We start from the raw sequence: 13169 nt of genomic DNA on the forward strand, positions 1-13169 counted from the left end.
CACGCTTCGGTTATTAATTCCTTATTTATAATGATTTGTTTTGCTCCTGCTGCCTCATTTGCACAGAAAGCAACAAAATTTAATGCAGCTGAATTGCAAACCATTAAAAACGCAATAAATTAAACGGCAACATATAGTTCAGTGGTACTTGGGAATCTGCTAATTTGTAAATGGGGCAGTTCACTAGAACTAATGAATTTTTTCTAATTGGATTTTCATATATTCTTATCTTTCTTTCATATTAGTTGCATCTGCTAATGGCACAGAAGGATAATTTTTGCCGTTGTGCAAAAGGATAGTTTTTAAACTAATTTTCAAAGAATCTATGAACAATCTTCTTTCTGTAAAGTTGTGTTCATTATGCAGTGTATCCATCATGGCACAAATATTGTGTCAGAACACTAAACTATTTTTCTGTCAGAATGTTAATCTTGAAACTCTTCCTGATAACAATGAAATAAATACATTTCATGTTAGTTTGGAGAAGATTCCGGCCTAGATCCCATAAGCTTGGCTTGTTTCTTTCACAAATTCAAATCCCGAAGAAGATCATAATTCACTTTGATACCTAATAAGATTCAGGGCTAGAGGATTCTGCTTCAAAAGCAGGACCTTCTTGCTCCTCTTGTCAGACTTCAGTGATTACCTCATATTCTGATTAATTTTCTAAAGTTAAATGTGTTGGAGGTTGCGGTACTGGTAAATCGTCCCCATGTGCCTTCTAATATCAGATGGTGTATGTTTGGATTTACAAGCTATTCTTTTATTTTTGTAATACAGAAATAAAAGTCCAACGATCTTGTAGTTCATACCACATGTTAATATGGCAAAATTCATGTGCCAATTATCCCTAGCCCAGACAGTGAGATATTTCACACAGGTTTAACAGTAGATGTGATGGGATCAGTTCTTACCTTGATCTCCAACTTTAATGCCGGAATTTACTTCATAACTTTTTTAATTAATGTAGTTAAACATAATAGTTGTTCTTCAAGCATCGAATCCCCACACTTGTAACAGAAGTTTGGGTCATTTACACACTTCTTTGCATATTTATTCTCTTAACGCAACACACTTGACACAGTACCTGTAAATCACAAAACAGAATGAAACCACTGTATGTGCATACGCAGTGAATGTTTAAACATTATTGGTGTGTTAATTGAATCACTCTGAAGACTGCTCTCTACTGATGTATTAGAACCTACTGTACATGAATCAATCATCCAAATACAGCTGTTGCCTTCATAATATATTTGTATTCACTCTCAATTAGAAATCATTTAAAATATTCTTTTATGTACGTAAGTTATCCCTAAAAAAATACATAGAATTCTACTTAAAAATATGTAGAAATATATTAGAAGTACATAAAAAATATACTTCAAAAAATGTTATAACAGTAGATGGTGGAAAAATTTTGATTGCATTTTTTTGATTCAGTATAAAATTTACATCAGAAAAACAATAAAACTTTCATTTAACAAAACCGTGTTTATTAGTGAAATTGGATCATAATAAACTTAATGCAATATTTGATTTTTTTTTATTAATCATTCCTGCAAATCTTCTTAAACCATACAACATAATATTACTGCTACTACTACATTACTGTATAAGTTGTCAACATATTTATCCTGTGATGCATATCTCATACCTTCTTTATGGAAAGATATCGTTAACCATACGCACCACTCTGGCACATTATTTAATTCTAATCCACTTTTACTTAGGCATTCATAGGCTGCTTATAAATCTCCCTCATAGTATTTAGTGAGCAATTGTAAACTTTTATTTGAAAATTTACTTGCTAATTTTGTCAATAAGTTAGTTTGAGTTCTTTATATAATGAGTTTCTTGAACTGTTAAGTTTCGGTTTAATTATTAGTTCTATTATAACGATTAACAATGTTCCTTTTAATTAAGTATTTTGGATAAATGGTCTTGCTTTCTTAGATCAATAAATAAATAGATACACAAGTTCTTTAAAGTCGCTCTTTTCCACTTTTTTAAGTCATAAAATTGAATTATAACATTGTTATAGAATAGCTATTAATTAGATAGTATGTTTTTTCTTAATGCTACTAAATAAATAAATTTTTGTTACTAACAGTACATATATAATACTAACATTGTTCTTTTTATCTTTTGTTGCAGGTACGACAACGATTACTTACATAGGTTAAGAGTGAACAGCGTTAATGTGGCTTAACTAATTAGTTTTATAATAACAATTAAAGGGAGGACTACTTACTTTGTATCTGGTGCTCCTTTTCTAGTAGGATTAAGTTTCTTTTTCAGGTAATTATATATTTTTGTTTTGTTTTGTAAACATGTGCATGTTAGAGTAAATTTGCATGTTAGAATTAAAGAAAAATCGCGTTTCCCCAGTAGGCCCCTCAGTAGGTTGTAATTATTTTTTAATTATGTTATATGTGTAGTGTTTTTTTACAGGTTCATTATATATTTTAAGTTAGAATTAAGTATGTTAAGTCGCGTTCGCGTTCCATACCCCACCCACAGTAGGCCCAATTATAAAGTGAGATATTATTTTAAATATGTTTTTTATTTATTTAAGATTAGATTAAGTGCATGCTGTTAAGCCATGTTAACCTGTAGGGAATTTTCCGAAGTAATGTTTTATTTATTATGTATGTATATTTCAATTTCATCAAACTTTATTTTTAACAATTGCCTTGATATTTTTACTAATTTTGTTTCAGAATATTTAAGTTTGTTTCAGCTATCGATCATGGTAATATTTTAACTAATCAATGATGAAAAAAATGGTGTGATGAAGAATAAAAAGATGAAAAATGGATTCCAAAAGAATTAAAATATTAATAATTTGTTAATTTGTATTAATTTATTTTATTATTTTTATACTAATTTTTTTCCAGAGTGTTTCAAGTCTGTTTCAGGCATAGAAAACTGCGATATTTTAACTAATTAATGCTGGAACAACACACTAAAGTGATGCTTAGAAAATTGTACATGTGATGAATATATAACAAAAAATAAGATGAAAAGGCTAATTTCAAAAGTCAAAATGATGATCAGATTAAGATTAACACAATCAACAGCTAGATGACATGAGTGAGTATAATTTTAAATTTAATTAGATTATAGGAAAACAATGTAAAAACCTCATGATCAGATTTATTTTACAAAATAAGTGAAGGGTTTTTTTTTTAAAAGACAGTTTTAATTTTTGACATCATAAATGGTAAAACATTTCACAGAATACTGCATTTGAGTTTAAACAGTTTTAGTAAAAATAAACAAGTATAATTAATTAGCCTTATTTATTAATTAAAACGGACGAAGAGTTTTACTACATGGAGCATTTTATGCGTCTGAAGATGAATCAGTGGCAATAGTTATAAATTGAATTTTCTCAATAATTATTTATAACGATTTTGCCCAATACTATATTTTAGATGTTGTTGCTGTTACCCTATTTTTAGTAGTAAAAGAGTTGCTGAATTCACTATAAGACACATTATATTAATCATGTAAGCATTTTAAATCTGTGTTTGCCATAGTCTAGTACAAGTTTTATTTTATGTCACATTAAAGATGGGCTCTCTCTTTTTCTGTTCAGGTTCCAGAACCACCATAAGATATTACTTCAGAGGATGAATGAGGATCATATGTATGAATGTAAATGAAGTGTAGTTTTGTACAGCCTCAGGTCGACCATTCCTGAGATGTGTGGTTAATTGATACCCAACTACCAAAGAACACCAGTATTCACAATTTACTATTCAAACCCATATAAAAGTAACTCCCTTTACAAGGATTGAACCTTAAAACTCTCAAATTCAAAATCAGATGATTTGCGATGATGAGTTAACCACTAGACCAGTTCTGGGCTATTTAAAGATGGGCTGCTTTCCACCAACATCAATGCTAACCTGGTAAGTTAACTATTATTTAGCAAACTCACTGGACCCCCTCTTATATGCAATTGGTGGTTTGTATTCTGTTATGTGAGTTTTGTTTTCATGATATTAAAAATTGCTAATCTGAACAGAAGGCTGAACAAATACTTTGAAAACTATAACAAACTTATACCAAACAGTATAAGTGGTTGTTAATGAGGCAAAGCAAAATTTGATTGGCACATTTTCAAATGAACTTTGAAATAAAAAAAACAAACATGGGCTTTGTATGTCTTCTGTATATCTTGTGCAGAAAATTTAATACAAAGTGATACATTAATTTAATAGTGATACAAAGGGATTCATTCATCTATGCTGTTTGGTATTCGAATGATATAGTGTAAAAAACAAAATCATTTCAATTTTTTGTTTGCAAAATATCTGTAGTTAAAAAAAATATGCTATTCAGTTCATTAATCTGCCATCGACATAAGACCTGTGCTTCATGGACAGGATACTCCTATTTTAAGACTTCAATCTGTGTTACAAGACAATAAAATTTTATCCACCTAGCATATAGAAAAAATTGACACAATTTCTTCACCGGCCTTTGAAGATTAGAATCTATAGCCAACCAAAGATGAAGGATTTTGTTCACAATTTGGTTCTTACTAAATAAATTAATAACTTTTAGGATCAATATTGAAAGGATAAATATTCTATTTTCTGGCAGAAATTCTACTGATACAGAGATAAAAGGAAAAATTCTAACTTTTGAGCAGACCTTGTCTTGAACGGTCAGTCATCTAGAAATAATTTATTATCAAACACATTGTGTTTATTTATTGACTTAAAATAGTCTAAAGGATATTCTTGAGATACTCAAGTTTACTTCAGTATCAACCTCCAGGTCCACCGTTAGGTATTGCAATATCCATATAAAGAGATTTACCTTAATTGTTTTACCCTATATTGACTAAAAGCAAATAAATATACTGAACATTGTGGACTATAATGTGAAACTATGAGGTATTTTTTGGGCCAGCAAAGGGGGTGCTCTAAATTTTCACGCTTATTGTATAAATGAGATAATAAATCTAGGGAAGAACATTGGGTGATTACAAAATGGTTCTTCCCCAATAAAAAAAATTAGTGCCAGGAATGGAAAAGGCAGTAAGTAAAAATAAACAAGTATAATAGGCTAGATGACAGTAAGGGAAAACCTGATAGAATTTTGCTTTCTACAATTGGTCTTAGTCTAAAAATATTGAAAATGAACCTAATTTGTTAATTTATTTAATATTAACTTTAATATACTTAGCCCGGAACATTAAGTTCGTTAAATAAATAATTAAATACAGTTAAATAAACAATTTGTTTGGAGTTTTAATGGTAATACTTTCACACTGAGGCACTTTATAGTACTTGTAGAACTTGGAATTCATTTTAGACTTTGTAATTTTCGCAACATCTTAAAGACTCCACTAAACATTTGATTTTTTTGTAAGCCGTGGCATCATACGAGGGGCCATGACAGTTTGGAGAGTTTTAGCAGGAAAATTTTAATTGGTTTATAAAAATGCAGAATACATTGTGTAAATGATCGTTTGTGTATTATAATGTTTATATTTTAGTGAAATAGACCATAAGGTATAATATAAACCGGTTTTTCAAAAACAGTCAACTAGCCTATTAACACAGGCTTATTTGTTAACAATAGATTTGTGAAGATTTTTGTTATGTGGAACATTTTATGTGTCGCAAGGTGAGTCAGGTGTACTAGTTTTAAATTTAATTTTTTTTAGTAGTTTGAAAATATTTTGCACGAGGGATTTTTATACAAAAAAAAAAATCACAACATTTTTTTCTGTCTGGCCATTTTAGGCGCAACAGATTGTGAAAAGAATTAAATGTCAGTTCTCCTTTTTTCAAATTTGTTTCTAATATCTCTTTTCACTAAGTTACTCAGTTTATTTTAATAATTGCACCAATTCAATAGTCCTACAAATAAGTTTGGGGAAGAATACTAGTAATCCAAGTAGAAAGTTCTTTTCTGTTTTAGGAGATCTTTAGTTACAACAAAGACCAACTGTTCACTAACTTTGAAATTTCTGATAGGGTTTACTTGATTTTTTTTTTAGACATAAATTGCATAAAGAGAGACAAAACATTAAAATCAGAAACTCTAGCTCCAGAACAACATACAGGAAAACCTAACAAGATAAAGAATAAAAAATGATCAAATTATAAGAAAATGTTTTGGTGCGAGTAGAATCATGGATAGAATCTGTAATGAAAAACTAAACCAGTTTTGACATCTTAAAAAAAATGCAATGTGAGAAGTTAACTAAATAATTCAAGCAAAACAGAAAAGCAGCAAAAGTAGAGGGATAATTTTGCATTGGTAATGCAAAAAATCATTTGAAATATAAACAGATGAAGTAAGTATTGTGTTTCAAAATTTTTACTTTAAAGAAAATTAAAGTTAAATACTCCAGTTTTGTTTGTGCTTTTTCCATCTAGTTTATTGGAAAAATAATATTGTTAAATTAAATTTCATTATACTCTATCTCAAGATCAAAATACAGTTATATTTTAGCTATTTAATATTCGTTTTTTATTAGTCTCAGGCTGAGTTTCCCTAGAGAGTACCCACCATTAATTGAATCCTAACAAAAACAGTAAATTTTTAACATTGAAAAAATTGAAATCTGTTTAAAACTGCCTAACCCTTCACTAGATTTGATATCATCCGGTGGATGAATTCTGTCTTTATAGCTGCTGAAAATAGGTAAGAATAAGTGTGCTATATCTGTAATAATAAATGTTAAAATATTTAATATCTATTAATATTTTAATATTTATTAAAACTAATTGTGCTGATCGTCAAACTTAGTTAAATAAACTGGTTTTATTTGAAACAATTTCTCAATTAAAATAAAAATATGCCAGCTTTCATTATTTGAAATAATTTTTTAACTTTTTAGAGTTTTATTTTCATTTAGATTAAAACAGAATTTGTATAAATTGATAATTCTGGAAAAACTCTTGTGTATTACTCATTCTCTAAGCGATTATTTACTATTTTTTTTTAACCTCTGGGACCACGGTTAGTTATTGTTTCAGAGGATGAAATGAATGACAAGTACTGTGTGAAAATGCCTGATCGGGATTCGAATGAAAGGCCGTGACGCTACCACTCACCCCATGGAGGCCGGCAAAGCAATTATTTACTTAAATGAAACTAACTTTACTAACAATAACATGAGTGTGATGGTTAGTACAGTCTTTTCAAAAATTTTATGATTAAATTATATTTCTCTACAGACGAAAAATAATTAAATCAACCAAGTTCAAGATAATCAAGTGATTTAAACTGAATAAATTATTTCTAAAGGATCTTAAAATTGGTCATTTTTAAAAAAAATTCATAAGATTTAACGCAGATATTTGTTGAAAACCTTATTCAACAGTTTTTTTTTCCATATGGGGAGGGAAAAGCTTTACCAGCTGCCATCAGGCCCGTTCTGACGGCAGTGCAGGGTTCACACCTGTTAAAAAACCTCTCCCTTCTTTCTATAGGAACTGAACTTGGCCGCGAGGCATGAACATGGTTTCCATGTGACAGGTGCGCAATACATATACTGGCCGCTTCTGAGCGGCAGGATCTGATATTCACCAGGAGTCATTGGCAGATGACAACATGGGTGGGCTCCTGCTGCCCACTCCTGGAGACTGGCTGTCACCCACTACCTATCCGCCAGCTTATCCTTGATGATGTCCGTGCATTGATGATCATGCATTCTACCACAGCCCAGTTCCTCCTGGTCCTGAGCATGCAGCCATAACATTATCAGGATCTAGATGTTCCAGTGTTTGTTGTTAACATTCTGCCTGCGATTGCTCCCAGTGGTGGCAGTATGTTCAATGGAATCAACTTGTCCACAGTAGACACAAAGGTCTGACAGTTTGGAAAGTTTAATGAACAATAATTTTTCAATCTGTAAAACTGTTAAAAACAGTACGATACAGTAAGAAGATACATTTTGCACAAAAAAAATGACTCTTAGATTAATGAAATTTGATCACTAGATTGAATAGTAAAAATACTAGAGTAAAACACAAAATGATTTGATAATTTATGTACATTGTAAAAAGTTTTTTAATTATTTTTTTTAAAATCATTTTATCATTTAATAATCATATTAACTCTCAGATCAACAGATCATGAGATAACTGAATTTTAATAAGTGGTAATGTTTTAAATCCTATTTTAAAACTTTTTTCTTGCTTAGTTTTGTCAGAACTAAGGGTCCTACAGAACTGAAAACCAGCTTATCAGTAACAATGCTGAACACTTGCCAATCCGGTGAGTTGAATGCAGATTTTTCTTCTTTCCTTTTTATCCACCTATCTGTTGGAAGTAAGCCTTTCAGAAACAACCTTCTCTTGTTTAAACCTTCCTTTGCTTCTAAATACTCTTGAAATACCCCTAACTTCCTTTTCTATGCCCTTTATAAGTTTACTGAGCCATCACCTCTGTGATCTTCATCCAGACTTGTATTTCCTCTTGCACAAATTCTTTCAGTTATGCTCCTTCTCAATCTTCATTACATGCACAAACCGACTGTCAGCCTTGTTCATTTTTTCATTCACATTTTCCATTCCAGTACTAGTCTTTATATCCTTGTAAATCACCCTTGTGGTTGATCAAATGCTTAATATACCATTATTTATCTTATTTTACGTATTACGTTTCCAATAACTGGATTTTTCCTTCTTTTTTACCTGCGATCACCCGTGTACTTTTACTGTAAGTCAGTATGAGCGCATAATATGACAAACATTACCTCCTTTCAGACATCACCACTCTGTAGCAAACTTCTCCAACTTGGAAAATCTACCAGCTTGTTGGATTCCCTTTGTAACAAAAATTAATTTTGTATTTTACTCTCTCCCAAAATACATGAAGTAATAATAATGAAATGCATGAATAATAATAATTAATAATGAACTTTGAATTCTACATAGATTGTTTATTACTGTAATTTATTTTTAAAAAAATCATAATATACTAAGAACGTTTTCTTCTTTTTTTTGCAGGATTTTAATTAACTGGATTATAATATTTTATACAATCAATTCAGTATTTCTCTATGAAGTTTATTTAAACTCGTCAAAGAATTCTTTTGTAATTTGATAAAATATGCTACTGAGTGAAGTGCAATATATGTACTGAAGAACAATGATCGATCACATGAGAAAAAAAAAAAGAATAGTGTAGACAAAGAAAACTTAAGAAGCACCCAAACATTAATATTTTTTGTTATTGACATCAGACTTTGTATAAATATTATAAATAGAGAGTAAGAAATATAATGTATTATAATAAAAGAATCGTTCAATATGTAGAGAGAAACATCTTTAGTTAAAAGTATATCTAAATAGATTTGTTCTGAATTGAGGTCAGGTGGAATAAACTGGCCAGTTCTTCAACGTGATCATGGTTGACAGACAGTTTGCAGGTGACCAATGGATATTTTGCTGTGAAATGTTGCAGGCCAACGGCTTTAGGCCATGTATGAACCTGTCTAGGTCTCCCATTTGTAGGCAGGCTGCAGAGGGACCTGCTAAGGAGGGTGGTCCAGTTGAATTTGGGAGTCAGCGCCTGGGGAAGAACATGGTGGATCTTATGGGGTATGGATCTGACACTGAGGTGTTGAAGGCAGTCAGGGTAGTTGAGGAAGAAGTCAGGAAACTGACCCTGCTTGTAAAACAGAACACCAAAAGTAAGAAGGAGATTAAAGACATTGTCCTGAAGCTCCAGCAGAGTGTTGGTCATCGAGAGGGTCAATGAGGAGGAAGTAGTTGTCCTGAACAAGAGATTCTGGTGGGAGAAATGGTTTACCCGCGTGAGTGAACCCAATGCCACCAGTACTCTGGGGAGTGATGTGGTCCATGTGTTGGATTTTAATGTTAATAGTAGTGGGTACTCTAAGGTGGTGTTTGGTACCTGCAAGGTACTTAGACAGATAGAGTCTGAAGGTAAGCTGAGAGCAAGTCTGGTTCTAGCAGAGAATACCAGGCCTGAGGTATTGCTTTGTGATGGGATTGAAATGAATGAGCGGCATAGTTTCATCATGATAGTAGATTCTACCAAGAGGGAAGACTCTGCAAAGTTGAGTGTTATTGAGCATTGCTTAAGATTAACGCAGTGATAAAGCTAGACTTGGCAATCAATGTTGTCGGTTTCGCAGCGGTAACTGCCTTGAGAAGGTGGCTGAGTATGTCGCGAGGTCCGGCTGGTGGTGGAGAGTGCTGCTAAGCAAACAGCCATGGGTGGAGACAAGGGTAGTGTTCAATGAGTGGATATGGTGCCAACCCAAAGTAGGACTCTAGTGGTTAGAGCAAAGGGTCGTTCTTATGCGGGGGCTTTGTTGGACAAACACCGAGCTTGCAGCTAAGTGCAATGTGGTCGACTGCCGGAAGCAGTGTTATAACTGTGGATGGGAGGGGTACCTCAGTAGGGATTGCAGTGAAGCTCAAGGAGCTTCACGGCAATGCCTACAGTACCTCTGTATAACTGGGATGAAGTGGAAAGAGGGCTTCTCCCCTATGCCAGTATTGTGGGGTTGTTGACTCCACAGAACATGTTATGCTAACGTGTGGCGCCCAGTAATGGATGAGTTTGGGAAGTTAAGGGTCGGGAATGTAGTCCCTAAGATGCTTACCTTGGAAGTAGCGTGGTGGGGTAAAACTGCCATGGTTGAAGCTATTGTGTGTGGAAGAGAGGCAGAGGACGACAAGTAGGAGTACCTTGCATGGGTCGTAGTTGATGTAGTGCTCTTTTTTATGGTCGGGGCTTGCGTTTTATTGTTGTGTATTTCATTATTATTCATAGTATTGTATATATGTAGATATATGTAGTTGGGCGAGATTAGTTTTTGTATGTATTAAGTGTATTGATTTTTATGTGTATAGGTGATGTTGCATCTTTGGTATTATGCATGTATTTTGTGTATTTTATTAATCATGTTTTCATGTATAATGTAGGTGAGTACTCAGGTCGGGGCTTATGTTGTATTGTTGTGAATTTTATTGTTTTATTTTTGCATATTATGTGTTTGTCATAGTAGTTATGTACAATTCTCAAAAAAGGTATTTTCTGTCTTTATATGTAAGAAATTACTTTCAGGAGTATGTCAAATAGTCTACTCGCACACACACACACACACACACACACACACACACACACACACACACACACACACACACACACACACACACACACACACACACACACACACATATATATATATATATATATATGCATATATAAGCTCTTAAAATATATTGTGGCGCGTAAGATTGTTTCAGTGTCTGAAATTGCACTAAGCAACTAATTGCAATTGTGTGGCCGATGCCAGTATGGCCATTTTGCGTAGGTGGTGACTTCTCACTGGGTGGGGACTGACTAATACTTCAAAAGTGGGTCCGGTCCTCGGTCAGTACAATTGCAAAAAGAAAATAGATCTGTGTTACTTTCAAAATCATAAAATCATTAGTTGGGAGCATCTGTGTAAACAGTAAAAACTGTGAATAATAAATCTCTTGTTTATATAACTATCATAATTATTCATTAAGTCTTCTTGAAAAGTGTATTTTTGAATAAAAACTCAGCGATAAGATTAATGTTGTAAAGGGTTAAAAATCACCTAAAATTTATTACCACCTTTATTAAGTAAGTAATACAGTTATTAATCGTGCAAATTTTTACAAGCGAGTTTAACAGTTCGAAAGTGGCCACAATTTTTATAATAAATATTTAAAGTTAAAAGTGGCTGAAAGTTTCAAAATAAATTAATTTGATAATTAACATGAGGGGATTTGATGATCGATCAAAGTTTCAGCTGCAATTGCGAAATCATAGATCAATGAAACTATTCAAGGAGACAGCCAAATTATAGAAAAATGTTTTGATGGAATTAGTAAGATATGGTTAGTAAAGATAATCCACATAAGAAACGTCTCTCTGCTCTAACCACTAAATTCCTACTTTGGGTTGGCACCATATCGATTCATTGAACACTACCCTTGTCTCCACCCGTGGCTGTTGGCTTAGCAGCACTATCTGCCACCAACCAGAAAGAGTACCTCCGATCGACTCTCCTCGTGACATACTCGGCAGCCTTCCGAAGGCACTTTTTTTCCCACTGCATTACCAACCACATTGATTTCCAAGTCAAGCTTCGTCACCGCGTTAATCATAAGCAATGCTCGATAACACTCAAGCTTTGCGGAGTCTTCCCCCTTGGTGGAATCTATCTATCATCATTCATCTCCATCCCATCACCAAGCAATACTTCAGGCCTGGTACTCTCTACTAGAACCAGACTCGCTCTCAGCTTACCTTCAGACTCTAACTGTCTAAGAACCCTGCTGGCATCAAACACCACCTTGGAGCTGAAGTTTAGAACAAAAATGAATCAAAAGAGTAATTTTCATTTGATCATACATTAAAATGCAAAAATTCATTCAAATTTACATTGAACTACCACTGTAAAACATGAGCGAGATTTCATTACAGCATTACATTAAATTGACTTAAATAAACCAGATTTCACATATGGAGGGAAATTAAACAACACTATCTGATTGATAGAGGTTTATTATATGTATGAATTTTATAATAAAGAGAAGGAAAAGTAGTCAAGATAGTATGAGCTAGATTAAAAAAATTAAAGAACTGAACCTTCAGAATTTTTAGTTAAGTATAAACTGGTGATAGCAAGAGATCCCAGTGCTTTGCTGCTTTTGGTGGGCTTGCCAAAGATAATCTGCTGAAGACAATGTTGACCAGTGAAATATCTGGCGAGAAGTGGCTGCCTTGGCAGAGGGTATCCTCAAAATCAAAACGGTACAGGAATTATTGCATGAGGGCTAGCCTTCACAGGCAGATGGTGAGGGGACAGCCTGTACAAGGAGGTGGTGGGGGCTCCTTTGGGGTCATCACTACTGTCAAGGTGTACAGGACTCTCCAACCCATTGGCTTGGGGCCAACAATGACCTCTGTTTGTTTCCAGCAGATCTGTAGCATTGCTAACATTGGATGTAGACAGTGATCTCCCCCCTTAATTGTGGTGCTGTAGATTGAACCCTGAACCCCTACTGGACCAGTTGCACACAAGTAAATAGAGAGGAGGTTCCACTGTGAACAGAGGATCCATCGATCATGTGTTTTGCTGGAGCATATGGGGTGAGTGGGATAGGGATAGCCTATGCATG

The 13169-nt window shown here is 33.3% G+C and overlaps 1 long non-coding RNA gene across 2 annotated transcripts in view; it reads right to left on the reverse strand.

The window, feature by feature from the left end:
- Window positions 1–13169, reverse strand: part of LOC142324512 (uncharacterized) — a 53455-nt gene that overhangs the window by 18127 nt on the left and 22159 nt on the right. The window contains exon 2 of one of the 2 annotated variants that reach the window (XR_012756311.1): window positions 915–1087. The exons of the other annotated variant lie outside the window; for it this stretch is intronic. This is a non-coding gene — a long non-coding RNA (uncharacterized LOC142324512). The remainder of the gene's footprint in view (window positions 1–914; window positions 1088–13169) is intronic. 2 annotated transcript variants of the gene reach the window in all.

This window comes from Lycorma delicatula, chromosome 5 (genome assembly GCF_047948215.1).
Source record: "Lycorma delicatula isolate Av1 chromosome 5, ASM4794821v1, whole genome shotgun sequence".
In the NCBI taxonomy this organism is placed as follows: domain Eukaryota; kingdom Metazoa; phylum Arthropoda; class Insecta; order Hemiptera; family Fulgoridae; genus Lycorma; species Lycorma delicatula.